The 27,581-nt window shown below is 57.6% G+C and overlaps 1 long non-coding RNA gene across 1 annotated transcript in view; it reads left to right on the plus strand.

Annotated features, from left to right (window-relative positions):
* Nucleotides 1-3,983: 3,983 nt before the first annotated feature.
* The window catches only part of LOC120592630 (uncharacterized), a 44,068-nt gene continuing 20,470 nt past the window's right edge, over nucleotides 3,984-27,581 (plus strand). Inside the window, exon 1 of the long non-coding RNA XR_005650169.1 lies at nucleotides 3,984-4,286. This is a non-coding gene — a long non-coding RNA (uncharacterized LOC120592630). The remainder of the gene's footprint in view (nucleotides 4,287-27,581) is intronic.

Here is a 27,581-nt window from a genome sequence, read left to right on the forward strand (position 1 = left end):
GTTGCAAGAGGTGGGTCCTGCCAATGCTAGATGTGACGTGGAGAATGGAAAGGTAGGGATCCTCCCTTCAAACAAACCTTAGCAATGGTCGTGGATCAGAGTCGAAGGCGGTGACGTGGACATTGAGCGTTCGCAGAGCTTTGGACCTTGTGGGCACTGCATCTGGACCCGCGTTTCCATAATAGAAATAATAATAATAATAATAATAATAATAATAATAGTAATAATAACTCGTTAATGCCTTGTATCAATCAATGTTTAATAAAACTTTGGAATTTCATAAACTCATCTGCTTTTCTCTCTTTTCTGAAAACTTTGTCAGCCTAGTAGCTGGCTTCAAATAGACCTTTCTTTGCAAGAATTTCGTGGAGAATGCAGTGGTCGGCTCAGCCTCTTCAGGGAGAAATTTGACAGTATCCACGCAAATTAAAATGTGCGCCGTTTCAGACCAGCGAGCTCCAGCCCTGTGAACATATTGGGAGAAACCCTGAGACACGGGAAAGAATTTCCCTTGTCGAACCAGTAGAGGGCAGTCTAAACAATGTGGCCATTCGTGGGAAGGAATACGATACAATCATTAAAAACTCTGGCGGGTAGGTATGTAAAAATTAAACAAGCTGCCGAATACTGCTAGGACGTGAGACCATTTATGTAAAAATTGAAAGCGCAATGCCTCCCTCGTTCTGGGATTCACGTAATGCAACGTAAAGTCAAAAACGTGGGCTAGCAAAACGAATCGAATCGATAACTGTGGCGAGTCTGGAGAAAGGAAGGAGACTGGTCCGAACGAAGGAATCTACAGCTTCGCTTGTAAATGTTTCGCTTCTTTTCCTTTTTTTAAAAAAAAGGCGAAACAAACGTGACGAATCATCGCTGATCTGGAAAGCGGATACTCGTGTGTCTATTTTAGGATTTTCCATCCTTTATGTACATTTTTAAAGGTTTTCAAACTAAAAAACGTTAGAAAGAACATAAATAGAAGTAAAGGAAGAAACAAGGGAAGAAGGCTGCCTCTCCAGACCCGACTTTGTAAGTCTGAAGCTCAAACTGTGCAGGCCACGGCGAACCTCCCGGGCTGCCCAAGGTCACGGGAACATGCCCGCAGCAACGGAAATAAGCCGACCGACAAGTGCATGTGAATAAATTTGAAAATAATAACAGAAGCCTTTTTATTGATAATAATGAAAGGCTTCTGGAATCGTTGCTGGGGAGCCCATGGCCACGGAGGGCGGCTCGGGCCCCATGACGAAAGCACAGCTGTGCAGCGGACAGACCGCCCTCAGGTCTGGACCCTGACTGCAGACCCATCACGACAGAGCCTTCATTCTACTCGGGGACGTCTGGAGGCCCAGATTTTAAACCTAACTCATTGAGACTAAACGCATCTCTGTGGCAGCACTGCAGGTGTCTTTGGGGACACATGTTGGCTGATTTAGTCTAAAATAGGATGTATTAATAGATTTTGTATTAATAGAATAGAATAGAATTAATAGAATAATAGAATAAAGTATACTGTATTAATAGACTAGTGTATTAATAGAATTCGAGGTACAGTAAGGTCAACAGATCAGGAGATGAAAGCCATCGAATAGGTCATTTGTTCCTCATAGTTCCCAAGAGGAGGGGACACACCGTGCTACATGGGGCCACACGGGGAAACCCCGGGCCGGGCAGGAGGCAGAGGGAGGGTATGTGGTGTGAGGCTTTCCTGTGGCCTCCACGAGAAGGGACAGGCGAGGCAAGGCATGCAGGCTCGGGGCTGGCTGCTGGGGAGGACTCCAGGGGACTCTGGTGGCTGTCCCTAGTTGTCTGGTTCCTGGCCTTGGAATGATCGGGGCAAGAAAATGGTGTCTCAGGCGTGACAGCTCAGTGAAGGAGGCGGTTTGGAGTGGCCGTGAATGGGGCCGTGTTTCGAGGACACCAAAAATGACACCGGCGGTGCTCTGTTTCTACTCGGTTCTATCTAAAGTGTAATCGTTTCGCTTTACCTGAAAATTAGATTTATCGGTTTCCATCACGTGGGAGCCAGAATACATTAGTAATTTGGTTTTCATCTCGTTTTATGCCATTTGTGAGTCTGACCATGAGGGGGAGTCGGGAGTTTGGGGACGATATAAAGGAAGCGAGGTTCTGGGTTCTGTAACTATTTGTGAGGGAATAGTTACTGTTCTTATTTTAAGAATCTGAAGTTCTTCAGACAGAATCCCACGGGAATGACGTCTGAACGAGTTCCCGGGACGAGCATGACAGTCACGCGGTCGCTCACGCCCACGGCCTCTCACTGAAGACAGGCAGTGGCCTTCAAATTTAACCGCTGGTACTTTGGCTACATTTCTTAAATTTCTCTGTAAAGTGTTGTGAAAATTAAAAAAATCGATGCACAAAAATATAATACCAGAATAATCACTGTCGGGGGACATTTTCTTGAGTATCAGCCATGCCTGATGCATCCCCCTGACCGGGTGACAGGCTGTGCCGGCCGCCCGGGCCTGGAGTGAAGCCAGAGGCCTCTGGTTCGGCGAGGATGGTGGCGAAGGCATCTCGCATGCCAAGGACTTCTCCAAAGGCACTTGCATGGGCGAAAGGCAGAGCTCAGCTGCCTCCTCCCTGGACGGGGAACCGGGGACTAGCGACTTGTGATTACATTGTACACGTTCGTCTCAAACGTCTCCAATTTAAAAAACACTATTGAAGTATAGGAACATTCGAAAACTCAGCAAGCGTCAGAATCTATTAAAGAAGGGTCCGTGACGGATGAAGATACACAAAATGTCTCAGTCCGTCAGGTGGAATATTACTCGGCCTTGCAAAAGAAAAGGAATTGTGACGCCTGCTGCGACATGGATGAGCCCTGAAGGGATTGTGCGGAGTGAAACGGGCCGGTGACGGAAGAGCGAGTGCCGTGTGACGCCACTCACAGGACGTCCCCGGGGGAGACGGAGTCACAGAGACCGACAGTTGAAGGGCGCTTGCCAGGGGCAGGGGGAGAGAGACGGGGAGTCAGTGTTTAACGGGGACGGTTTCGTTTGTGCAGGATGAACAGAGTGTCGTGGCCGGACGGAGGTGGCGGCAGCAGAACAGGGCGAATGTCCTCGACGCCCCGGAGCGCTCGACGCTTAAACTTCAGATGTTGAGACGGCAAATTTTATGTCCATTTAACCATAATTTAAAAGAATTAAAAGTGCATCAAGCATAATTCTCAGTGCTAATAGGGATGATGAGGGTGGGACTTGCCAGGTAAAATCATCTCCACATGCATTTTGGTGACACTGAGTCCATTCACAATTCCCGCGCTCACGATCCCGCGGCTGGAGCCGACTCGGCTCAGACTGCTGAGTGTGAGCGTGTTCACCGCACTGCCCCGTCGCGTAAAAGCCCGGCCTGGAGCGACAGGGTCGTCCGTGAATACGCGGCAAGTGAGTCAGTGACGGCGCCGTCATCAAAGAGCCCCGGACGGTCACGACGAAGGCAGTCGTGCCAACGTGGAGAGGAAAGTAAAGCCGAGCGCACTGAGCAGGAAAGATGCAGATCGATGCACGTAGTATAATCTCATTAAAACAGGAAAACCTAAGTACGTGACCAGGTGTGTATGCGCCTGTACACTTGGAAAACTTCTGGAAGCAGAGCTATCGAGATTGCGATATTGGTTACCTCGTCTGTCTGAAATACGGCGTAATAAGCGCAGATAAAATGCGGACGAAGACAAACCGAAGCAGCGGGAACTCTGACACACGTGAGTGAGGACGGCGTCGTTGGTCGGGAGACCTTTGCTTGCCATTTTCCATGCTTTTCTATCATGTTAATTTTTTATATTCAATAAGACAAGCGAATAAAAATAATTAAAACACTCAAAAATCAAAAAAACGTACACACGCTTTATTGCTTTCTAAAATATACATGTAATAAAAATAAAAGGAAGGAAAGAATAATACAAGACACTGTGAAAACGAGTGTCTGTCCGAGAAGAACCGTGAGGACGTGACTCTGGCCAGGCTGCAGGGAGCGGACTCGGCCGCCTCGGCGATGTCCTGTCGCGAACGTCTGCGCTTCAGCCCGGACACAGAGCGTTTGCCCCACAAGCCCCTGAATTGCGCCCCTTGTTCCCGGTCATCATGGAATTTGCTAACTCTCACTCTTGGCTTCGCAGGGGACTTTGTGAGCGCCCAGCGTGAAAAGCGACTTGTGTCCCTCCCGCTGGAATTTCCACGGGCCCAGGACCTCGCAGGGCCGAGGGATGAGTCACGGCTTCTTGGAACTGTGGGAACCAATTCAGGAACAGCTGCCAAGTAAGTAACGCAGTGAAAAATAGCTCCCGGTCCCTGGAAAAGGAACCGCTTATTTTAGGAAGACAAGGGCGGCTTGAATCTGCGCTGCTTGTGTGTTCCATCCGCGGGGCATAGCGCCAGTGGCCCAAGAAAGCCGCGCTTGTCACAGGGGAATGCCGTCTGTGGGGCTGGTGTGACAGCGCCTGGCATTGCCGGGCAGGGGCTAACCGGGGTGAAGTCTGAATCGCCCCGTGTGGAATGCGTCGTCCCTGAGGCGTGACTGCGGGGTGTGACCCACTGAGGCATGCTCTCTTCCGATCGGCGGTCCTGGGGGGCAGCGTGTGCGCCGGGTGCAGCGGGAGATGCCAGGCCAGAGGCGTCGGTGCCTGGGTCTGATGAGAATAAGAAGGGACTCGAGCTCGACCGACAGACACGTCCTGCGTAGACGGACGTCGGCGTCTTGGCACGGTCCCCTCCGGGCCGTCCTCTCTCCCCGAACTTCTGCGTGGCAGTGGGGGGGTGGCAGCCACCTCCTGTGTTGTCTGTTTTTCTATGTTGTGATCCGCTGTGGTTGACTTATTTTTGGCTTAAATGGCACCAGAGATGCAGGTGGACGAGTTAAGTAGCGAGGACGGATTTCGACCAGTGGCGCTCTACGGTAATGGGGGCCTGATCGCCACTTGGATTGCTACAGAGGTGACTGGCATTCTAAAGGGAAACTGAGGGACGAGGGAGGGGGCAGGGGACAGTCAGGACAGCAGGGAGGGGGTTGGCCCACAGGAAACCACCTGGATTCGCTGACTGGCGCTCACCGGGTCAGGCCCCAGCCTCCCACGGAGGGTGGAGGACAGGGCCCTGGCCTCAGGGGTGTCCCCTGGCAGCCTTGAGCTTTCTCAGACGGGCACTCTAACGGGCCCAGGACCCCCCAGGGATGTGGCGTCGGGCCGTGAGAAACACGAGATGTCAGTCCAGGGAGAGAATTTTTGTCCATGGTCCACAGGTTAAATTATCTTGGAAAAAGGGGTCACTGGAATGCTTTGTAAACAGGTGGGAACATGACCTTGAACCCAGTTTTTACCTCATAGAGGTTCACAGGTCATCTGAGGACAAAGAGTTGGAGTTGTAACGTTTACTGTAGATGTAGACGTTTTTCGTTTACAAAAAGACGCACGTTCTAAATTTGGAGACTGGTGACAGCATCAGCAATGACATTGTTGTCCTGGGGCCCGCGTCCCCACGTCCCCCGCGCCCCCCGCGTCCCCGCGGTGTTGGGGACAGGTTAGCAGTGAGAGAGGACAGGCCCGAGAGGAGCCGCTCGTGGGTCAGAGGCCGTCCACAGCATCTCCCTCAGCCACGCGACGTACTGTCACGTAGTACGTGTCCCCAGCTGCCCTGTCTGTGACAACCAGACCCGATGAAGTGCCTCTGCCCTGACGCGTTCAGGGACCCCTCTCAGGCCTTGCTCCGCGGAAGGCGCTGTGGCCCCTGCCCTCATTCCCAGTGCTCCCCAAGGTCCCTCCCACCCCGGGATCGGCCTCACGCAGCCTCGCGCACACACTGGGAGCCCCACGGAGCCCAGGGCCAGCCCCATGGCTCGCCCCAAATCTCTGGCCGCCACAGTCCCTGCCTGAATGTGGCCCCAAAGGCAGGGCAGTTAAATGGTCATTCGCTCCCTATCTCGCCCCGCCACGTTGCCCGTCCGTGAGCGAGCGTGCGTAGTGTAATGTAGGTGTTCGCAATAACACACAGGAAGCCCGCATCCAGACGTGATTGACTCGTGGGGCTGCACACTCGGAGGGGCTGGCTGTCCACCGCTCCAGACTGGGTGCCCCGAAACGCGCTCACCCCTTTGCGTGGGAGCGGGGGGCGGGGGCGGAGGGCTCAGTCTCGCTCGCCAGAACCTGTGGGTGCGAGACCAGCGCTGGGCCCGGTCGTGATGGAGCCTCGAGTCCCGCTCAGCTGTCACGGTCACCGTCTGCAGGAACCGGAAGCCGACCAGCCTTCTCACAAGCGAGTGACGTTGAAAGGCAGGCTCTGGGGAGTGCCAGGTTTACGGGTCGTCGGCCTCCGTCGACGGCAGACTTCTGTTTTCCTCTGTCCCTGGAGCGGGCAGAAGGCTGGTGGGGGGTTGGGGGGCAAGGCAGGCATGTCATTTACGGCGAGGACACGAGAGGGTCGCGGTGACACAGGCCGCAGGACCGAGGGCGGCAGCGATGCCCCGTCTGTCCCTTCGTGAGTGTGGCTCCAGGGCGGCGGGTCAGGCAGGCACTCTGGTTTACGTCCAGCTTTGAAGGCGCTCACAGCACGGGCAGCTGCGCACTCTGAAGACCAATTTGAGTGAATCCGAAAAGCAAACACGCAGAAGGGGAATCGCGAACCAAGCCATGTCCCATGGGGGCCGGGGCTGGGCCGTCTGAGAGCTGCCCCCGTCCATCTTTCAAGGCCCTTTGGGGTGCCCCTCCCCTGACCTCATGCAAATCCATCAGTCCCCCACAATGGAGAAAGGCTTCCTGGGTTCTCACGGGACAGGGGTGGTCAGGCCCTGGGTGCTGGGGTGTAGCCTCATCTCTTGGGAGAGCCACGGAAAGCAGAAGAGACTCACGCACGGACCATCGATGACACCTGCCTCCCGCCAGAGGCCAAGGAGACGGGATTTCCCCTCCGGGGCCCAGGTCCTTCGCTGCTTCTCTGATTCGGCTACTTTGCAAGTGTCACCTCTGAGGTTTAATCTTTTAAGCATAAAAAAAATGTGCAATAGAGAGAGAGAGAGAGACGATGCTCCCGCAGAAGAGACAGAAAGTGTGCAGGGTGCACGGATCCCCCACGGCGAGCGGTGATGGGGCGGAGGGAGCCTTGTGTGTCACCTCCCGCCCGGGCTGTCCCCTGGTGCACGCAGTCTGTGCTCAGGAGTGTCGACCCAACGGAGAGGCGACATTCCTGCTGAGAACAGAGTCCCACCGAAACCGAAGTATGTCTGCGCCCCGTTTTATTCCGGCCGAGCGTGCTTATGTCTCGAGGGAGCAATCAGAGCCCAGGGCGGAGAACCAGCGAGAAAAGGCGTGTCATAGGACGTCACATTAAAGTGGACATGTGAGCAGGAGAATATGCAGGTTCCCTTCCCGCTCCGAGGGCCGTGCGGCCCCGGGCTTGTTCCCAGGGTCGGCGCGCGGGGCTCAGCCGGAGGTGGCCACCGATGACCAGTCTCGGGTGTAGCCGCAGAGAGAGGTGCCGGGCCGGGTGACGCCCCTGCAGGTGACGCCCCTGCCGCCCCCGCGTCCGCCGTGATGCTGGGCTTCTTTCCTTACGAGAATTGGGATGATATTTTCCACATCCGCATCCGGGCGCACGACGTGCGAGCGTCCTGGGTCCCATTTGCACTTGGAAGTGGGCCGTCCGAAGTCGCGATGCCCAGGGGGTGGGCAGAGGAGGATGAGGGCGGAGGCACGTGGGCCGGTGTCAGTTCCGCCGCGGGTGGCCTTTCGTGGTGAGAAACAAGAAATAACGCGCAGAGGCAGCGGTTTGATTTGGTGGGAGGAAATGATCTCTCAGAGGCCCGGAGACCCCCGTCCAGGAAAAGCCAAAGAACGTGGGCGAGAGACCACCGTTAAGTCAAAAAAGAAACAGAACGAAAATCTTGAGAAAGGATCCCGCCGTTCGCCCACCGACTCCGTGATTTTCTATGAATCACGCATCTCGATTCCGCGTTGAAAGTGTTCCCGAAACCTACACGGCCATTCCGCCCAGCCCGGGAACTACAGATGGAATCGTTTCATATTCTTGAGACTGGAAGTTTCTGAACTTGCTCATAAAAACAGCAATAGAATAAAGTAACGGTCAATGACGTACAACACGATAAGGCCCGAAAACAAAGGCCCGAAGGCCCGGTTCCGGAAGCCGGGCGGGAACCGTAGGCGGAGCCCTGGGGTTACTGGGCCGCAGCGTTTCCGTCGGACGAGGGCCGCTCAGGTGTCCCTGGCCCCAGGCAAAACCAGGAGCAAAGCAAGAAAAACGATCCACGGGGCAGGAAATGCTATAAAAAAAGACTCCATTTCCAGGGGTTCCTGTTCCTTTACGGTCACCTCCCCCCGGGAGCAGTGGTGGCGGATTCGCACGAGGGCCCCAGAGACCGTCCTTCCTGTGGACGGAGTCATGGGCCAAGGGCACCGGCCTTCGCCGGGACCTGCCTTGTCCGTGGCTGCAGGTTTGGGAAGGAACAAAAACGCGAGACTCACGCACAGGAGGAATGTGCCGGTGAGCTGAGTGCTGTAGCCACCGCGTTGGACACACACACGCGCACACGCATGTGTGCGGTCATGGTCCGCAAGTGTGTGTGCAGGTGAACTGCACTGTAAATAGATAGCCCGAGGTTTTAAATCGGGGAGTGATTAATCACGGTGTAAAGGATTCTTGGTTTTGAACAGACGTCATTATAGATTTTCTTTCAAACGCGGGATCCTTTCGGGCATCTGCAAGTGTACACATTCATATTTATCTACGACTTCAAGAGACATCCATTACGTATAACAGTTTTCAACATTTCATAGGCTCCAGTGTGTGTGTAGATTTTGCATGCCCAGCTAATTATATCTTAGCAAAGTTAATTCCATAATTTACGGCCGGATCGACGCAGTACCCAGCGTGGTCACTTTCGGCTATAACACGTAGGAATCCACACCAGTGAGATTATTTCCATGCGCCTCTCTCTGGAAGGGCAGTAACGAGATCATTGAGATATTGAGCAGAACCTAATAGACATACCGAGTCAGACTTCCTCTTTGCGTCCCTAATACATGGACGTGCAGCCCCTTGACCAGAAAGTCAAGCCCTCACCCTGGGTCTGGCCATAGGAATGCCCGTCACCTGCGCAGGACCAGCCTAACTCACAGGCAACTGTGTCTCGCGTGACTCCAGAGGCCGCCAGCGAGCTCGCTGGCCCCAAACTGTCTCCATTAACTCCCCACGTGCCTGGGTTAGCACCGTGAACTATTTCTCGGGGTTAAGACTTTATCACTTGCGACCACTGGGCCATTAACTCACCCACTATTTAACGCAGTTTCGTTTGTCGCCCCATAGTAAGCCTGACCCCAAGAGCTTAAAATCGGAGGCCGGCCCGCCTCGGGCCTTGCGGGGAGGTGAATGCAGGCCCGAGGAAGGGAACGGGTGGGGGCCGGGTGGGGGACGCGGCTGAGAGCGACGGGTGCACCTGCGCCCAGGGCAGGAGAGGGGTGAACAGGAACCGTGCGTACCGGGTGTTGCCCAGGCCCGGGGCCCGACGTGGCCTGCTACCTCGTGGCTCCCGTGTGGGCGCACGTGCCGTCGGCGTCACAGTCCATGAGGCGTGCGACGTGGTGCAGGGGCGTCCGCTGCGCTTTGCTTCACGGCCAGGCACGTGGGGCGGGGGAGGGGGCAGGACGCCACCTCATAAAACACGTCTCGGTTCAAACGAGGGTCGCGGCGTTTGGCCTTGGAGCATTCGGGGGAGGCTCGTGCGGGCGTGACTGGCCCCAGGGGCTGCGTCAGACCCGACAACCAGGGCTGGTTTCCAGTGACCCCGTCCCTCGCCTCCTTTCGATGTCACCACCGAGGACGTGGGGCGTCTCCCTTCAGAGCCAAGTCCGACCTTGTTTAAATTAACGATGGCGGTAGCAAGGCCACTTTCAGGCACCGTTTAAAATTACCCAGCAGATACTCAGCTCCTCATCGTCCCCAAGGAGCCTGTCCACACTGGCACAGTGCAGCCCTCGCTGTCCCCCGGGCCCTGGCTGTCCCCCGGGCCCTCGCTGTCCCCCGGGTCCTGGCTGTCCCCCGGGCCCTCGCTGTCCCCCGGGTCCTGGCTGTCCCCCGGGCCCTCGCTGTCCCTGCTCCTGCCAGTTGTTGCTTTCGAGGTTTTGATTACCGTATTTCCCTTCATTTCCGTCGCTCAGGACGTTCTGCAGAACGAGTTCGCTACGTCGGCCACGTCGGAGCCGTCACGGGCGTCACGCGCGGCCCCCCCCGCCCCCCGCTTCGCTCGAGCGTCTCCTTCCCCTGGCGCGTTGGCGCGAAGCCCTGCGGCTGCTTTCGGCCTTTCTCTGGCTTTCTCTTTACAACGTCCTTGCAAGGGACACGTGACACGGTGCCGTTCAGAGCCCCTCTTCCTCCGCCAGGTCTCAGCCTGGCCCTCCCTTCCCAGGAGACTGTGCTGAGCATCCCCCGGTCCCAGCAGGGGTTCGAGTTGTGTCGTGTCTCTCCCCTCGGCGGGACTGTGACTGCGGTCACCGCATCGTCCCCGTAGACGGTCTGGTCTTTGCACACAGGCGTTGGCTGCTCTCTCGGCTTGTCTGAAAGCTGGTACGTGCACACCTGCTTCCGATCCGGATCTGTCGCAAGGACACTGGCCCCTGCTGCTGCCCATGCCACTGTGCCCTTGGGCAGCTGGTGGGCTGGGGGCCGACCCTGCCCGGCGTTGGAATCAGGGGTCGTTTTGGAGCCTCCCCTCCCCACCCCGGAGGGGACGAGGCCCGGGCAGCACGCTCACCCGTCCGTTCCGTCCTCAGAGCCACGGCTGGTTACAGGATCCAGCTTCACCTTGGGCGTCCCTGAGGCAGAACCGAGAGACGTAGGTAACTCTCTCACCCCCCTTTCCTCTTCCGGCACCCCCACTCCCAGCGCCCAGCGTCTCGTTCCGGTCCCCACACGTCGAGCCAGGTCTGACCTCCCAGGGACGTGCCCCTCAGGGACCACGCCTCCTGTCACCGTCGCCGCTGGGAGGCGGCACAGGGCATTGAGCTCAGCTGCCTCTCTGAAGGTTGACAAGCCCAGGGTGATGCTGCCTAATGCTCTGAGCATCCTCATGCTCCTTAGAGGGATGGCACTGTCCTGGCTGCCCGCTCTCCCCCGGGAATAACTGTCGGCAGATAGCAGGCTCCTAATTTACTTAACAAAATGAACTCAGAGAAACACACTCGGCATCAGACGGGGGGCAGGAGGGAGCCGATTTCTGCCTCGGCGCGACTGCAGGGGGGACGTGTGGTGGGAGCACTCCAAGGACAGCGACGAGGGCGGCGCCATAGCAGGGTGCGTCCTGCACTGCGGGTGGGCGGAGGAGGCGCAGCTGACTCCGGAGGTCCCCAGCTTCGTGCCTCCGAGTCAGGGAGGCGCTTGGGCAGGCTGGTCCCCGTCCCTGTGCACGAGCCCCCAGCCCTCTCCGCGCGGGCCTCCGGGCTCCCGTGTTCCGTGTTTGCCGTGGACATCTTTGCCACAAACATTGTGCCGCATAACTAATTGGTCGTAAGGCAATTCTGCAGTGAAAAAATAAAATAACATTACGGCAAATAAAAGAGGGGACATTAAAAATGAATAACGAAACAAAAAAGCCTGTTTCGAAATACAGAACATTTGCACGCATTTAAGATGCGCGTGCATTTGTGCCGATACTGAGCAAACAGCTGATTTTATCTGCGGATGGCACCTGAGCGCTGTCTTTGATCCGAGGGACATGCGGGCTCCACCCTGAGCCTCCGAGAGGCCCCTCCACGCCTCGCGCGCTGCTCCCGAGGCAGCTGCCCCCAAAATAGGAAGCCAGACACCTGCTGGGGGGAAAGGTCGCGTCTGGGAGAAACATTAGCTATTTTAAGACCATCACTATTTAACCGTTTTCTCCACTCCTTCGTCAATCCAGAAATGAGACCGAACAAGCAAATAAAAACCAAACTGTCAACCTGCAATTTTATTTTATTTTTTTATGGCCAATTAGTTCTGCAGCAAAAATGCTCGTGGCAAAAACGTCTACAGCAAAGAGGCTTCTGCCCGTCCCCTCGGTCCCCAGGAAAGCATCCAGTTTCTCCTGGGACAGAAGACCCTGAGGGTCCGAGCTCCCTGCTTGGTCCCGTGGGGCCCTGACCGTTGGACGCCCGCAGAGCGCTCTGTATCCATCCGCTCATCCAGGCCTCGCCGAGCAGGCAACGGAGACGGCTCGCTCCACGTTGCCTGAGCCCCGCCCTCTGGGGAGAGGTTCAGCCGTGGCTTCGGACCTGGGAACGTGTGCGTCCAAAGTCTGAGATACAATCCTGGCGTCTCTGTCCCTTGTTCTGTTTCAGTGTGATGTCTTCGTGAGCAGAAGGTGGGGTCTGGCTGGTGGCACAGGACGGGATCCCCGTCCGCAATGTCACCTAAGGGACCGAGACCCAGGAAGGGAGAATGAGAACTGGCATCTGGGTGGCACTCTGACCGCAGACGTAAGTGGCCGGCCCGAGGGCTCTGCGTGCTAGCTGGGGAACTTTTGTCACGGAGATGGCTGCACGGCCAGCAACGCTGCTCATGGGAGCCTCCGATGGCCGGACTGTACCTGTGCCAACCGGACCCCCGATACCCTGGCAGGTCGGGGCTCACCCAGAGAGACACAGAACTCCTTGCGAAGGCCACACAGCGAGTCCGGGCCCGGATCCGGCAAGTGAGCGCAGGCGGACGGCAGTCCTAAGTGGCAAGGGCGGTTTCAGGAGCTCTTCGTGGGACATGTGCTTGGACGTCCCAGGAGAAGCCAGAACCGGGGCCGAAACCGTCTCCAGGATAAACCCGCTGGCCCCGGTGCCCGGGCCCCACCTCACCTAACCGTGTGGGCACGAATGGCTCTCACGCTGACCCGAGCAGGTTAAGCTGGACCAGACGCTGAAAAATAAACCAGCCAACAAAACGACAAGAACAGCAACAGAAGAAGATAAAAAACAAAGCACGCGGACGCCTCTCCCAGCGGCCGACGTCCGTCCTCCTGGGAGTTACGTCCACGCGCCTCTGCGGCCCCCTGAAAGCTGACGGGGCCGTCCGCGGATGGCTCGAAATCGAGCGGCGCGTAGTGTGGTGCGGTGGATTAGGAACGAGTTTTGCTTTGTCATTCGGATGTTAAGTTCTGTGTTTGCTTCCTACGGAGTTGCCTCCCGCAGAAACGACGGGAAGCCGTGAGACTCGTTTTACCGGAAGACGTTGGGCGTTCATTGATTAGGACATCAGTTCTCCAGCCAGCAGCAATGAATGGTAGACGATCTCTGTTCGCCTCCAATCGTGAACAGAAAATCGGGTTTCTCCCTGGCCCTGCCCTGCGATCTTTCACGGAACAAATATTTGCAGGGCTTTATCTTGAAGGCACGCCAAGTGATGAGCCTGCCTGGGGTGTCCACATGCCCGTCTGGCCCTGGTTTCAGATAAGAATTGGAGCCAGCACCACAGATCCGGTCAGGAGGACAGAGGGGAGGACAGGGAAGGTCGGCGGGGACCAGGCCGCATTCTGGGCCAAAGCCAAACCTTTTCTAAGAGGAACCAGACCGCAGGAAGGCGCTGCATTGCCGCCTGTCACTCGTCCGGGACGGCTCCGGGCGTTCCCAGCCAGCCCTGCCCTGGGGGCCTCATCTAAGCGCATCCTTTGTGGAGCTGCGTCTCCCACGGAGCTCTGCACAGGGAGCCCTCACAGACTGGGGTGGCCTAAGAGGCGATCGCGTCCTCAGCCGTGGGAACACGGAGTAGGCGGCAGATTTGCTGGGCGAGCAGGTGGAGAGGAGGCGGGCGGGGCCGGCGTGGTGGCCGCGAGGGGACTGCTTGGCCGGCAGCGAGTGTCAGGGTTCCTGGGGCCATGTGGCTGCGACAGGAAGCGGCTGCTTCGGTCCACTCTGCGGTGTCCCCAGGAGAGTCTGCGCTTGGCCCAGCCGGAGGCAGCACCTGCCAGACACATGAGGGACACTGGTCTTCTCCCAAGTCCTTCCTTCCCGGATGGATTCTGGAAGCGACAGACGCAGGAGACAGAGGGAGGGCGGGTAGAGCAGACCGGCTCTGTGCCCCGCCGTGCCCCCGGCGGGGTGGGAAACGGACACGCGGATCCGGGCTGGCCCGTCGCCGTTAGCGAAAGCAACCGAAATGTTACGAAATCTGCCGGAATGCGAGGGGAATGAGAGGAAGAGGAAGTAATCAGAAACACCAGACACGGAACATTCATTTCACACCTGAATTCATATCGAGCTAGACAGTTCAGGACGCCGGCTCTCCGTGTGACACAGGGTCCGTCCCCCGAGCCAGGGCTCTGCGTAGGCAACTCGGCTGGGGACGTCAGAGCGGCCGAAAGCCAGTGGCAGATCCGTGGGCTGGAGACCCAGAGGGGACACGTGTGGGGGAGGGGGCCACCGTGCTGAAGTCTGAGAGGCCCATGTGGAAAAACGTGGCGGGGCCCGTGCGGCAGGCAGGGGGCCCGCGCTCCGAGGCCGTGAGCAGTAGCTGCCTCGCGTCAGGCTCTGCCCCGAATTGCGTCTTAAACCCCCGAGGGTCTGGCTCCGTCATCGAGGTGCAGGCTCCCAACTCTGGTAAACGATGGCAGGTGCGGTTCTCAGTATTAATGGTGGCGGCTAAGAGCGCGTGACGGCAGCTCAGTCTGCACGCTGACCCTGTGAGCGGGTGTCACTGCCGTCCCCCGGCTCGCTGTGAAGAAGCTGCAGCCGGAGCGGGTGGCAGGTCGGTGACCGCCCACCCAGGTGTGTCCTCCTTCTTGCAGAAGAGCTGCCGGCCGTGGCGGGATGCGGCCGGACCACATTTCCCAACTTCCCTTTCATCAAAACGTGCCTTCTCCACTCTCCGTCATCTGTGGGGGATGCCGAGAGCTCTGAGGCCCTGGGGATGGGGGGGCGCAGACAAAGGGAGGCCGGTCCCCAAGGTGGGGTGTGGTGGGAATTTATGCTCCAACCGGGAGCCCTGCGGTGGAGCGAAACGTGAGTGAAAAGTAAACCTCCATCGTGCCGAGCTGCGGGATCCTGGGGTCTGTGACACTGCTCTGGCCTTACGCCGGCGAGGACAGGGACGTGGACTAACAGCCATGGCCACACGGCCACACGGCCGACGTCTGGGGGAAAGCGATGAGTCTGGACCTGCCCCGCTCCGTGGGAACACCTGGAGTGCTCAGGTGTGCTTCCTTTCGAGACGGGTCCCCTCTGCGGCCCCTCACTCTCTGTCCTTACAAGCCCCACGTGTGTCTCTGTGTCACACGTATCCGTGACAGGGCCGACGGGCCAGGCCACGGAGTGGACACAGGTGACTCGAGTCCGTGGGATTCCTCCGGGGTCAGAACCCACTGCGGGGTGAGGGACTTCAGCCGGGCCTGGGGGCCACGTCCCGCAGTCGTGGCCATCGCGCAGCCGGGGATTCCCCTCGGTGACACGTCCTAGTTGTTGGCTAGACCAGGGGTCCCCAACCCCCGGGCCGTGGCCCGGTACCGGTCCGTGGCCTGTCCAGAACCCAGCCACACGGCAGGAGGTGAGCGGCGGACGAGCGAGCGAAGCTTCATCTGTGTCTGCAGCGGCTCCCAGCACCGGCGTCACCGCCTCAGCTCCGCCTCAGATCCTCAGGCGTCAGATGCTCGTAGGTGCCCTGGGCCCTGGTGCCACAAAGGTTGGGGACCGCTGGGCTGGCACATACATCAGACTGTCGTGGAGTAACAGTGCTTGTGAGCGCCGTCAGCTGTACCGCGGCGGGCGGGGCCCGAGAGGCATAGAGAAAGCTGGGTGCTGCCCGTGCCTCCAAATCCGACAGGTCAGGTAGCGGACGTCGGACCAACACCTTGGATAAAGATCACCTGTGACTTCAGGCTCATAGCAAGAACGTCTGCTTCCCCTCGGCTGCGTGTGGGATCCCTTCCTACAGGCTACAGCAGGGCTGAGCCGCAATCGAGGGGTGACATTGCGGCGTGACAATCGGGGGCGAAAGGGGTTATGGAAACCTTACGAGAATGTAGGGGGCCAGACCGGTGTTAGGGATGACGCTGGGACGTGATCTAGCGCGGAGAAGACGGACTTCACGCACCCTTCAGTCGTTTCATCCTCGGGGCAGCCCCATACGGCACGTGCTCGTCAGGAGTGTGTCAACAGATAAACTGAGGCATATTAAGGTTTTTAAGCATTTGCTTGAGTGCAGCTTGATCTGCGTTGGCCAGCGTCCAAACTAGCAGACGGAGGGACGCTCCAAGAGGCTGTGCAGACTGGCAGGCTGTCACAGCCAGAGGGGCCAGGCACAGGAAGTTACACGAGGCAACAAGGCAGGCTGCTTGTTGCCAGGTCGCTCTCCTTTGGGGGCGGCAGGGGCCTCTCAGGCGGAGGACCTTCCTCATGCTCCCTGGCTGGTTCCTGACTGACAGGTTGAAGGTTCCACTTCGTGGTTAAGCCTCGGGCTGGTGACGTGGGACGTAGCATAAGCAGCGGGAGCCCTTTCATCGAGGGCAGTGACAGTCGGTGACAGCGGGGCTGTGGGCGCCTGGCACAGAGGCCGAGGAGGACGGGTTTCCAGGAGAAGGGACCACCGCAGCCTCTCCGGAAGCCAACACCGGACCTCACAGCCACCCTCTGCCACTCGGCCCCAGCAGACAGCAGTGGCGGGCACAGCCACCCAGGCAGAGCGGAGGATGGTGAGCGGGAAGGGCGGAGCGCCAGGTGGCAGCGCCGGACAAAGGGCCACCAGCCTGTGCCAGCCGTGCGCCAGCTGTCAGCAGAGGCCAAGGAGCGGGGAGGCCGGCGGGGGGCGCGGTGGCCCACCCCAGCTCTGCCCTGGGGGGCCTGGCGAGCATCGCACACTGGTCAAAGCCAGTGACCTCCCGGCCACGTGACCTCGAGCAAACGGCATCATCGTCCCTGCTCTGAGCAGGGGGCTGTGTGACGAGTTAAGGGACGTGCATGGAGGGCGTTCGCAGACGGCTCGGCTGCTCCGTGTTTGCAGAGGAGGAAAAGCTCGGCCCGCTCCGAGGGATGAAGCTGCTGGCACAGACTGGACCGGTGGCGGTCACCACCGCTGGCCGTGTCCGCAGACTCGCGAGGGCAGCTGCGCCGTCTGCTGGTCGCCCCCGGCTGCTGCCCTGACCACTGCGTCCCGGCCACAGCCCATGCACGGATGTGGCAGCAGAAACGCCTCCGGGCTGTCCCTGCCTCTCGTCCACTGTGTGTCCCTCCACTGGCCCCGCGTCCGCGCGTCCACACGAGCGCCCCGGCACGCCGTGGGCACAGCGTGTGCCGACTGGCCCGGGCCGCCTACGAGGAACGTCCTCGAGGCCTCCGCGGGTGCCACGTGCGCTGTGGACACCCTTGCTCCCGCCGGGCCGCATGACAGGGCACAGTGCCGGCGTCGCGGAGGTGTGGGCCGGGCGCCGAGACCCCTCCTGGTGTCCGCCAGCTTCCGTGAACAGCATCTGGGCAGCAGAGTCATTCTCATCGCCAGTCCTGGTGAGATCCGTGAGGCGCCATCAGGTCCTTCTTTATTTCAAATAGCCTCTAATCGATCTCAGGGGCCATCTAATCCCATCTGGATCTAATCTATAATCCCAATCGAGATCAGAGAAGGAGAAGGGGCGGGGAGGGATGGATAGAGGGAGGGAGGGAGGGACGGAAGGGACCGGAGGCCTTCCCGGGACAGGCGCACCCGTTTCCGGTCCCCGCGCAGTGGGGACACTTGCAGACTGGGTGGCGGTTGACTCAGTAGCATCCAGATGACACGCGAATCAGGCTTTGTCTCCTGAACGGGGGCCTCGCTCTGAATCGAAGCGCCCGCCCCCTGGCAAGGCTGGACGTGCGTTGGCAACGTCGCCGTCCGGCTTAGCGGCCGCGTGCAGCTCGCTCCGCGTAGGACGCGGTCTCCCGGGCGGGGGGCCCTGGGCGCTCCCTCTCTAGCACCTGCCTCCGAGAGGAAGCGGCCGTGGTCTGTACCCGAACCCCTGAGCGTGGACTTTGTGCCTCTGAAAGGAAGTTACCGTCCACGAGGGCGGAAAACGACTCTACCGCGAGCCGGAAAACCCACGTATTTCTCTAATTTGTTGTCGTCTTATCCTCCAGCACAAATCCTTAACGTAAAAGACCAGACTTCGATGACCATAAACGCCTTTTCCCTCTGCGGTGTTCAGGGCGGGGTGGGGGTCGCTGTGGGTCGGAGAACTCCAGGGGCAAATTTCTTAATTCACATCACTTTCTCAGTCTGCCCAGGCAGACCCAGGTTCCCAGGCGAAGAGGAGGAGCCAGGGAAGAGAAGGCGGGACCCGCCTTCCCAGCACGCCAGACCGGGGTCCCCCGACTCCCTCGGCATCCCGGGGGGTCTTGTTCAGTCCTTTAAATCTCGACCTTTAAATGCCTGGCCAGCTCCCCGAAAGGCCGCCTTGTGGGACCCGCCCGTTCTCATCTCCTGCCGCAGGGTCTTGGAGAGGTCACGAAACCGTACCCGGACCCCGGCGTTCTGGGGTTGGCCTGCCGGCGGGCACCGGCCCAGGGCAGCGCACCGGCAGCAGAGTCTGCGGCGTGGAAGGAGAAACAGTTTCATACTGAGCTGGCCAAAGCAGAGACGGGCGCCGAGGGTGAAGACCCGACCTCCCCGTGGCGTGTGGGTGACAGATTCTATGGGGCAGAGTCACGGGTCGCCGTGTGCGAGGGGTGAGCGGCCGCCGGGAGCCGAGTGCCCAGAGGTAGGGAAGGGTGATGGACCAGGTCTCCGGGGCGAGAGGACAGCTCAGAGGTCGGTCCCCGTGTCCCTCTGTCCGATCTCGTGGGAAAGTAGCCAGGGTCGCTCACACCAGGGCTCAGGAGCTGAAGCACAAGGTACATCAGGATGTCACGTGTAGCCTGCAGAGGTCCCCACCGTGGAGCACGAGTCAGGTCCAGGCCCTCTGCTGCCTCGGGGGCTGCTGATGACCGTGGGTTGGGGTGGGGGGTCGGCGGCGAGGTCTCGGAGGGCGTGTGTGTGTGGAGAGGGATGTGACTTCCAGCGCTGGGGGTTAGAGCTGAACCTCATCATGGGCAGAGGGACCCTGGTTTCAAAATGGCCCTTAACGAGATTCCAGCTAACGGAGCAGATCCCGGCCCCGGGGCTCTGCGTGGCACCCCCAGGAGGGCAGGCCCCGGGTGGCCGTGTGCCCTACGGCTCAGGCGCAGGTCAGCAGGCCGACACGGGGCTGCCTGGCACAGCTGAGCCAACTCGTTGCTGGAAGGTTTCTGAAAAGCCTCTCCAAAGCCTCTTTAGAAATGATCCTCAAGGACCCTCACGGAGGGAAATTAGTCCCCTAATGCACAGAGCGGGCTCCGGTCCAGGTTTATAAGCCACGGGCCTCTCGTGACGCTGCCCGATGTCCAACACGGAAAATCTAGGTTTAGCGTGATTTCGTCTCATGCCTTTTCGGGAAGTGTCTCAGAGGCCGAAGCAAGGCGAGGAGGGTGGAGAAGGGAGCCATCCCTTTGCCTCTGTCGAAACGGTTCGGAGTCACTTCCGACACGTGCACAGTGGACAATTAAAGTATGGAGCGAAATGGATGAGGAAAAGCTCACACGGCCGGCTTGGAGTTTTACGAAAATTTCTTGGAAGGAGCAAACTTATATTGTCAAAACGATAGTAATCAACGTGAAGTCCCCACAGCCCGAGGCCGGCGGGACGTGTCTGAGACGCCCTCACCGAGCCTTCACGAAGCCCTTCGCAGTAAACATCATTCCCCCCGCTTGACGGATGCAGAAACGGACTCAGCGACCTTGACCGACTGCCCAGTCGGTGCATCGTACGTCGATTTGAACCCAGGGCTGCCCGGCTCCAAACACGGCCTTCCTTGTTATCCATCCATCTTTTTAACCAAATCTAACAGCAGCGACAATAATCATCGCAACTCAAAAACGTTCAGGACGAGAAATCTAAAATCACGATCGTTTGCATATCCGTGACGCTTTTCAAAACTTCGTTGCAGGTTTTCGAGCGTCTGCGTCGACAGCTTCCAATAGCGTTTTCTGCGATGATGCAAACGTTTTATTTCTGTGCTCTCCAGCCGCGGGCCACCTGTGACTCGTGAGCGCCGGACACGTAGCTCACGTGACTGAGAATCTCAGTTCTTAGCTTTTTTTAGTTGAAATTTCTATTTCAATAACTGTGCGTAGTGCGCCTACCGCAGCAGGTAGTAGAAGTCTCTGGTGTCTAGAATGAAAGTGCTTACAGACACGTGGCAAGAGAGACACCTTTAATACAAGCATAATATCAATGTTGATTTTTTTCCTGACGAACATTAACGGAATTTCGAGAAGATGGATGGGCCTCGGCCCTGGGCACGCGTGCTGCGGGTGGACGGTTGGTGCTCGTAACGAAATCCTACACGTCGTCCCTGGCAGATGGATCTGGGACACGGTTTTCATCCTCACGTCTGCGAGGGGCACGTCTTGGAGAAACGGGGCACACTTCAGTAAATTTAAGAGCGGCTGAAGGTTTTCTTTTCTGTTTTCGCTCTTGCTCTTTGCTCGCGCACTCGACCGTGTGCGTGTGCAGACCCGTGTTCTGGAAGGGCTCTCCCCTCCATGCTGGACGAACCGTCCAGCGCGCGGCCACGCGAGTCTCCGTTTCCCTAAAAACGAAGCTTCTCAGAGATCGTGTACTTCTGCCGATGTTCTTCATTTTCCGGCACGTGGAAAAATACGGCCTCCAAAGTGTTGTCGGAGACGGTGACCCGCCTTCCGCTCGGGGTGTCGCCTGCTAATGGTATAGGCCAGTTGGGATGAGTATATATTTTGGCCGCAGTACAATTTCATAAGAGGATCGTTTACGATTTCGATTCCATACACAAAGGAGAGACAGAGCAGCAGCCGGGGGAAGTTGAAGGTGGTTTCGATACATCGGATTGTGAAAACCACAGCTCAGCCCTTCGGCAGACGGACAAAGGGACACATGAGGATGTTCGGCCGGAAGAAAGAGGGTTTGTGTTGTGTGTGTCTCATGGAAATTCTCACTTAAATTACACAACGGTTTCGTAGACAAGGGAGCGCCAGTCGATTCCTTCCTAAGGAGAAACAAAGCCATCGAGCAGATCGGACACGCGTGTTCTCATTGCGTTTCTTCTGCCCCTCTAGGCAAATTTACAAGAGAAGCAGAATTAAAATCCGTTTTCGTTGTGAGTGTGGACTCTGAGGAGCAGGGGGCTTCGGGTCGCTTGAAATGCTGGAGTGACTGGTGTGTGACCGCCTGACCACCCTCTCCCCCGTGGGCCCGTCCCCTGCTGAGGGGCCACCTGTGACCCTGGACCCGCCCGCCCTCGCCCCCAGGGAGGATGGCAGCACCCACCAGCAGGGCCCTCCGGCCTCGTTTTCCTGGACGTCCGTGACTGGCCGGCTCCCTTCTTTCTGCCTGCCATATTTTATATATTGTTTCTATACCAATATTTTGCTCCTTTTTATCTATTTTTCTGTCAGAGACACATGTGATCTACGACGGTTGTTGAGGGAGTAAGCCCTAAGAGTTCTCATCACGAGAAAGAAGGTTCTGGGTTTGCTCTCTGCGTCTGTGCACGGTGACGGACGCTGGCTGAGCACTGCGACTCGTTCCGTGGTCCGGCCGACCCTCAGACCGCACGGGTCCCCCCGCTCCGGTCCACGTGTACGCAGGGCTTTCCGATAAATACCTGCCCCGTTCCCGATCTGCGGTGGGGAGCCTGCGGTACGGAGGGCCGACTGTTCGCACCGACCTGCCCCATCCTACGGAATGGACTTGAGCATCCGCGATTTCTGGTACCCGTGGGGGGTTCTGGAACCAGTTCCGCAAGATACGAAAGTTATATGCAGACCTTTGCGGACGGGAAAAGTTCTCGGAGCCTGGGCTCCGAGGGATGAGTTGAGGGGAAGCCACGACCCCCGACCGCCCAGCCGTCTCTGGGGCTGTCGTGGGTCCGTCTGCCCCTCCCCCCTCTTTCCTGTCCTCCCTCCGTCCGTCCCACTAACACTCACTGGACAGTCGCTGTTTGCAAGCCCAGCGCCAGGGCACTGCACAATCTTATTGTTTCGGTGATGATCTCGATCTAACCTGACGCATACACGAGCTTGTAAAATGATTCCAATGTCCCCAGACAGGAGCTGGAGGATCCAGGACCCAGTAAACCACCCTGCCCAGGTCAGGGACGTGCCGAGGGAGTCGGTCCCCTGCACCGGCAGCATTTATCTGAGGCCCCGAGGGTTTCATACGGGCGAACGACGCGGATACCAGCAGATCCGCACCGTAACGTTCTCGTGCTGTTCAGCTGCCGCGCAGAGAGGCCCAGGCCCCAGGGCGGTACTGTGGGTCCCGGCTCCGGCTTGCAAGGGGCTCGCAGAGACTCGTCCGTGTGGAGTCACTTACTTGTGGCTTCGGGGCATTTGCGATTGCGGCTTTCAAAACACTCTTTGCAAAATGTAGCGAAGTAAACATGATCCGAGAGAGAATGACGGCTGAGGGCAGCGAGTCGTTCCCGGGCTGCGTTACAGACGCGCGTGGGAATCCGCCGCCTTCGCCGTGTCAAATACCTTCTCTTTTACCCTGGTTTTGTTCCTGGACGCGTACGCGGCAGAGATGGCTGTTACGGCTCTCGGTCGCGCCCGATCCTGAGATTAAGAACTGTAGAAATAGTGCTCGCGGGCCCGAGGGCCTGGCTTCACCACCTCTGTAATGTTTCTGCTCCAAGAGCAATATTTCAAGGATGCTGTAACATTTATAAGCCTGTATTCATGAGGTCCAAGCAGCGAGACCAGGGATTCTTCCCAGCATCCAGCACCTGACAGAAGCTGCCATCATGCTGTCCCACCTTGTGCCATCAAGGTGCCACGATGAATAGTGTTTACAGGAGCCGAGCTCAGGAGCTCAGAGCCGGGTCTTGGAGACCCCCCTGGGGGAGGAAAGGGTCAGCTGAGAACTGCCCTCTGCTTTGGGCAGGACTGGGTGGGGGATGGGGGCTGGGGAGGGATGGAGGTGCGGGGGAGGAGGAGGGGTGTGGGGGTGGGGGAGGGGCGGGCGGGGAGGAGGGAGGGGTCAGCTGCCACTCCCTTAGCCTCCCACACAGGAAGTGGGGAGAGGACCGAGCGCCTGTCGCCGACGCCATAGGGCTGAGCCACACGGCCGAGCATCTTCTCCTGTATCTCCCGTCCTGGACGCTGCTTTCGCCAGCTCGCGAGAGTTTATCGGTACATTTTCAGGAATTTTGTGAGCCCGTTGTCAGACACGGCCCTCGTTAAAAACGGAACCGTGCAAACTTACCATCCGTAAACTATATTTCGAAGACAAAGGTGATAAATGCTCGAAGTTCTTCGCTTCCTTATTCCGCCGCCGTCTGTGCTCCGGGCGCCTGTCGCGTCTCGTGGTCCAGGGCCGAGGCTGCGCGTGTCCCGCTCTGAAGGCTGTGACGTCAGGGCCGTGACGTCAGAGCTGTGACTTGCGGCTGTCCGTGGTGGGCGCGCTTGGCCACAGACATCGGAAAATGCTAAATATCGGGGTGTGTGTGTTGTTTTGGATTTTCTTTCGTTTGGGGGTTGTTCTGGAGGGCCAATCATGACGCATTTGCCGCCAGCACGGTGGGTCCTGTTTTATGTTTCCTGCTGCCCCCCACGCGCCCCACACCCCTTTGCTGCCCTTCGTTGCTCGCCCCTCTCGGATCGGCTGGAGCGAGCGTTCCCGGCGGGGTCGAAGGGGAACCGCAGGAAGGTGCCGTCCCGCACGTTAACGGTGTCCCCATTGTCATCCCCAAGGTCCGTGTCCCCTAGTGTCCCGACTGTCATTCCCTCTTCCCCTGCCATTCCAGAGCCGCAGGCCACACTCTGGCTTCGGGGACCAGGAAGCAGGCGAGCAGGGTCCACCAGGAAGGGCGCGGGTACGGACTGGAGTCAGGAAACTGGGGTTTTGATCCGAGGGTTCGTCACTTTTTAACCCGTGACTCTCGAAATGTCACAGACCTTGTGCGAACACTTATTTCTCATCCGAAGAGTGGGGGTGAGAATAATATTTTCCTGGTTTGCTTTGGAGAGTGATTGTGGGGTTCCACGCAGAAAAACGTGTAAGATAATTGTAAGCGATCAAGGAAGTGTCATATCGTGGTCTTGTCACCCCTTATATGACTGGGTCTTCGAAATGTCCCTGGAAAGAAGTATTTTAATACTAGTTTAGCATCATAGAATGCTAGAGCTCAGGAGTGTGCTGTCAGGTAATCTCTTCATTTAATATTCTAACTTGTGAAAAGTTTAAGGAACTCACGAAATTCTCACAACGCATAAGAGTAAAAACCGGAATGTGAAAGCCAGACCTGCCCCAAACCCAGCCCCACAGAAACGATTTCAACCCAAACCAAAGGTCTCACTTAGGATCCGTGAGCGCCTTTCGTGTGAGTGAGGGTTCCCAGCCCAGCGTCCACCCCAGCGTTAACTGGAGTCGAGTAATGGTCCCTCATCCAATGACACGCATCCTTCGATCTGTCCTCAAGAAGTCATCCTGCAGAATTACAGACTGAGGTCCAGACTTTTATTCTGCACGATGAAATGTCAGAATTAGTTTCCGAATAGAGTGTGTGTGTGTGCAAGTGTGTGCTCATGGGTGCATGTGTGTGGGCACGTGTATTTGTGTGCATGTGTGTGCATGTGTATATGTACGTGTGTGAGCATGTGCGTGTGTGCGCCTGTGCGCATGTGCACACGTGTGTGGGTACGTGTGTTTGTGTGCCTGTGTATGCATGTGCACGCACATGTGTGCATGTGTACATGTGTGTGCAGCAATGGGCTTGGGCAAGACCCCCCCAGCCGCAGAGGCCGACAAACGCCCTGTGTGCAGAGCAGGCGCCGTGTCATGCGCGGCCCTACAGGTGGGTTTGCAAGCGGTTTGTCTCCCAAAGTCCTAACCATGGCTTAGCTGGGCGGCCTGGAGCAGACACCCACGGAGGGGCTGGCCCTCGGTGCGGGCGCCCTCCGGTTATTTGGAAAGCATTCCCGTGGGACACAGGAGCACCTGCTTGCTCTCCTGGGAAGCCAAGGGCAGTTTGAAGACGTATCTGCCCCCGAGCAGATTCCCTCATGTGTTCACGGAAAGTGGTTAAAAGCCGAAGCATCCCTCGTCACCTCTCTCTCCCCTGAAGCCTCAGCCATCGGGTGTGGCTGAGAAAATCGTTTCTGCAGAATGCGCTCGACTCAGGCAACAGTCAAGCCCGCCGGGGTGCCAGGCAGAAGCCAGAGCAGTGGCCTCATCGTGCTAGGAGCTTCCCTGTCCCAACCGGATGGGACTCGAGTTAACTAGATGGTAGTCGGGCTTGGAGAATCCAGTGACCGGATAACTGTGAACCAAAGCTCTCCCGTGCCCGGGTCTAGTGAAAAACGCAACGTCCGGCCTCTGCCCCGTGTGGTTCGCGCCTCGACGAGAGCCGTGTTTACGAGGACGCTCCCGTCCGCCCCGGCTGCCGGTGGCGGCTCCCGGTGGCTGCTGCGTCTCCTCCTCCTGGCGAGCAAGTGGCTGTTGGAGAAGAGAGAGAAGCGGGCCCGGGCTCAGGCGACGTCGCAAGCCTGGCGGAACTTCTCCCACGCGATCTGTTCGTCGAAGGAGTCTGTGTGCTCCGCTTGTCCTCCTTCCTGTCTTAACTTTTCCGTGCGGAGGGAGGGGACAGGGGCGGCGTCACGGCTGTCCCGGAAGACTCCGTGTCGCTTCGAAACTGCGACAGACAGGTATCCTTGGCTCCCAGGAAGCCCTCCCCACCGCCCGACCAGAATCTCTCCCATTCTTGTCTAAGCGATTAAAATATATTTTTTTTGTCCATGGAGAAGTCAGATGAAGAAGCGACACGTTTCTACACCTCTTCTTTTTTTTCGGTGAATAGTCCCCTCGTTTCTTTTTTTTCATTTGTCAGTCAGGGTTGACATTTAACGTTATTGTATCTCAGTTTCGGGTGTGCAGTCGTGTGACCTCGGAGGTGTTCCTCCTGATCAGCGCCCAGCTGGCACCCTGCGGAGTCGCGACAGCGTTACCGGTTGGATTCCCCAAACCTCCTCCTACCCGGCAACCATGAGTTTGTTCTCTGTCTCTACGAGTTTATTTTTGTTTTATTCGTTCATTCATTTATCTTTTTTTTCAGATTCCACGTGGACGTGAAATCACGTGGCATTTGTCATTGTCTGTCTGGCTTATTTCGCCCAGCACACATAATCCCCTCTAGGTCCATCCACGTTGTCGCAAATGGCGACACTTCACTCTCTCTTGGCCGAGCGACATTCCATGGTGTGTCCGCTTCGCCCCTTCTTTACCCGCTCGTCTGTCGATGGCACTTGGGTGGCTTCCGTATCTCGGCTGTTGTGGCTAGCGCTGCAGGGAACATAGGGGTGCATAGATCTTTTCTAATTAGTGTTTTGGATTTCTCTGGATAAAGACCCAGAAGTGGACCTGCTGGGTTATATCGTAGTTCTGTTATTTAATTTTTTGAGGAACCTCCAAACTGTTTTCCCCGGTGGCCGCACTGATGTGTCACCAACAGTGCCCGAGGGCTCCCTTTTCTCCGCATCCTGGCCTATCTCTCTCCCACTCCCCAGAGGCAGAATTCAGACAGATGCAAATGAGAAAGCGCCAGGGACTCCACTGCCAGCCAGAGACTGGAAAACGGAATCAGAAAATGCTCAGCTCAACAAGCTCTCTCTTTGTTAGCCAGGGCTGCGGAATTAAACAGCCAGGCGGCGAGCCCAGCCACCCGCCCCTCCTCCGGCGGGTAGCCGGAGATCTGAGCGCCCAACTCCCGTCCTGTCTTTGAAAGGTTTTCCACAGGGGAGCGAGGGAGGCAGAGCCTTCGCGCTGACACAGCTGCTCCTCCTTCCTGATGCTAATGGCCGGGCTCGGATGCAGACTATCACTTCTGTGTCCTTTGTCCTTCGAGGACGAAGTATTCGCCGACCTACACCACCGTCGGCGAACTCCAAGCCGACTGAGATCCGAGGACGTGACAGTTACACAACCACTCCACTGGGCTGTCACCGCGAAGGGCCTGCTCTCTCCCCGCTGTGTTAATAGCCAGATAGGAAATCTTTAAACGGCTGCAAATTGCATCAATTAAAATCGTTTCCGTTCCAAGGGAGCCCGGGCCTGCGTTCTTTGACCCCGTGTCTTTTTATGTTGGATATACTTTCTTAATTAAGCGAGTAATAAAAACAAGCAGGAGTAATTGTCACACAAACGTTTCCTAAAGTAAAAAAATTTTTGAAAGAATTGAAAAGAAAGGCCGAGGTAGAATTCTTCCGTAAGGTGTAAACTTTGCGCATCGCCGCTTCATTATTTTGGCAGCAGAAAAAGCCACGGGTACGAGGGCCCCTTTCTCGTGCTGGACGTGACCTTGGCTTCCGTCTCTAGGACGGACGAGCCGGGGCAGAGTAGACCTGTGAGGGCGCCAGAGAGGATGGTGCAGACTGACTGCTCCTGCGCGCGGGTGTGTCCCGGATGGAATGTGGCCGTTCGGAGTAGGTCAGATCAGTCTCTTACTCGATGTTGCCCAGTAGCGCCCACCGCATCCGGGACGAACGCATGCCGTTGACCGCCGGCCACGGGGCCCGCCGGACT

The sequence above is a fragment of the Pteropus medius genome, unplaced genomic scaffold (assembly GCF_902729225.1).
Source record: "Pteropus medius unplaced genomic scaffold, Ma_sr-lr_union100, whole genome shotgun sequence".
Lineage (NCBI taxonomy): Eukaryota > Metazoa > Chordata > Mammalia > Chiroptera > Pteropodidae > Pteropus > Pteropus medius.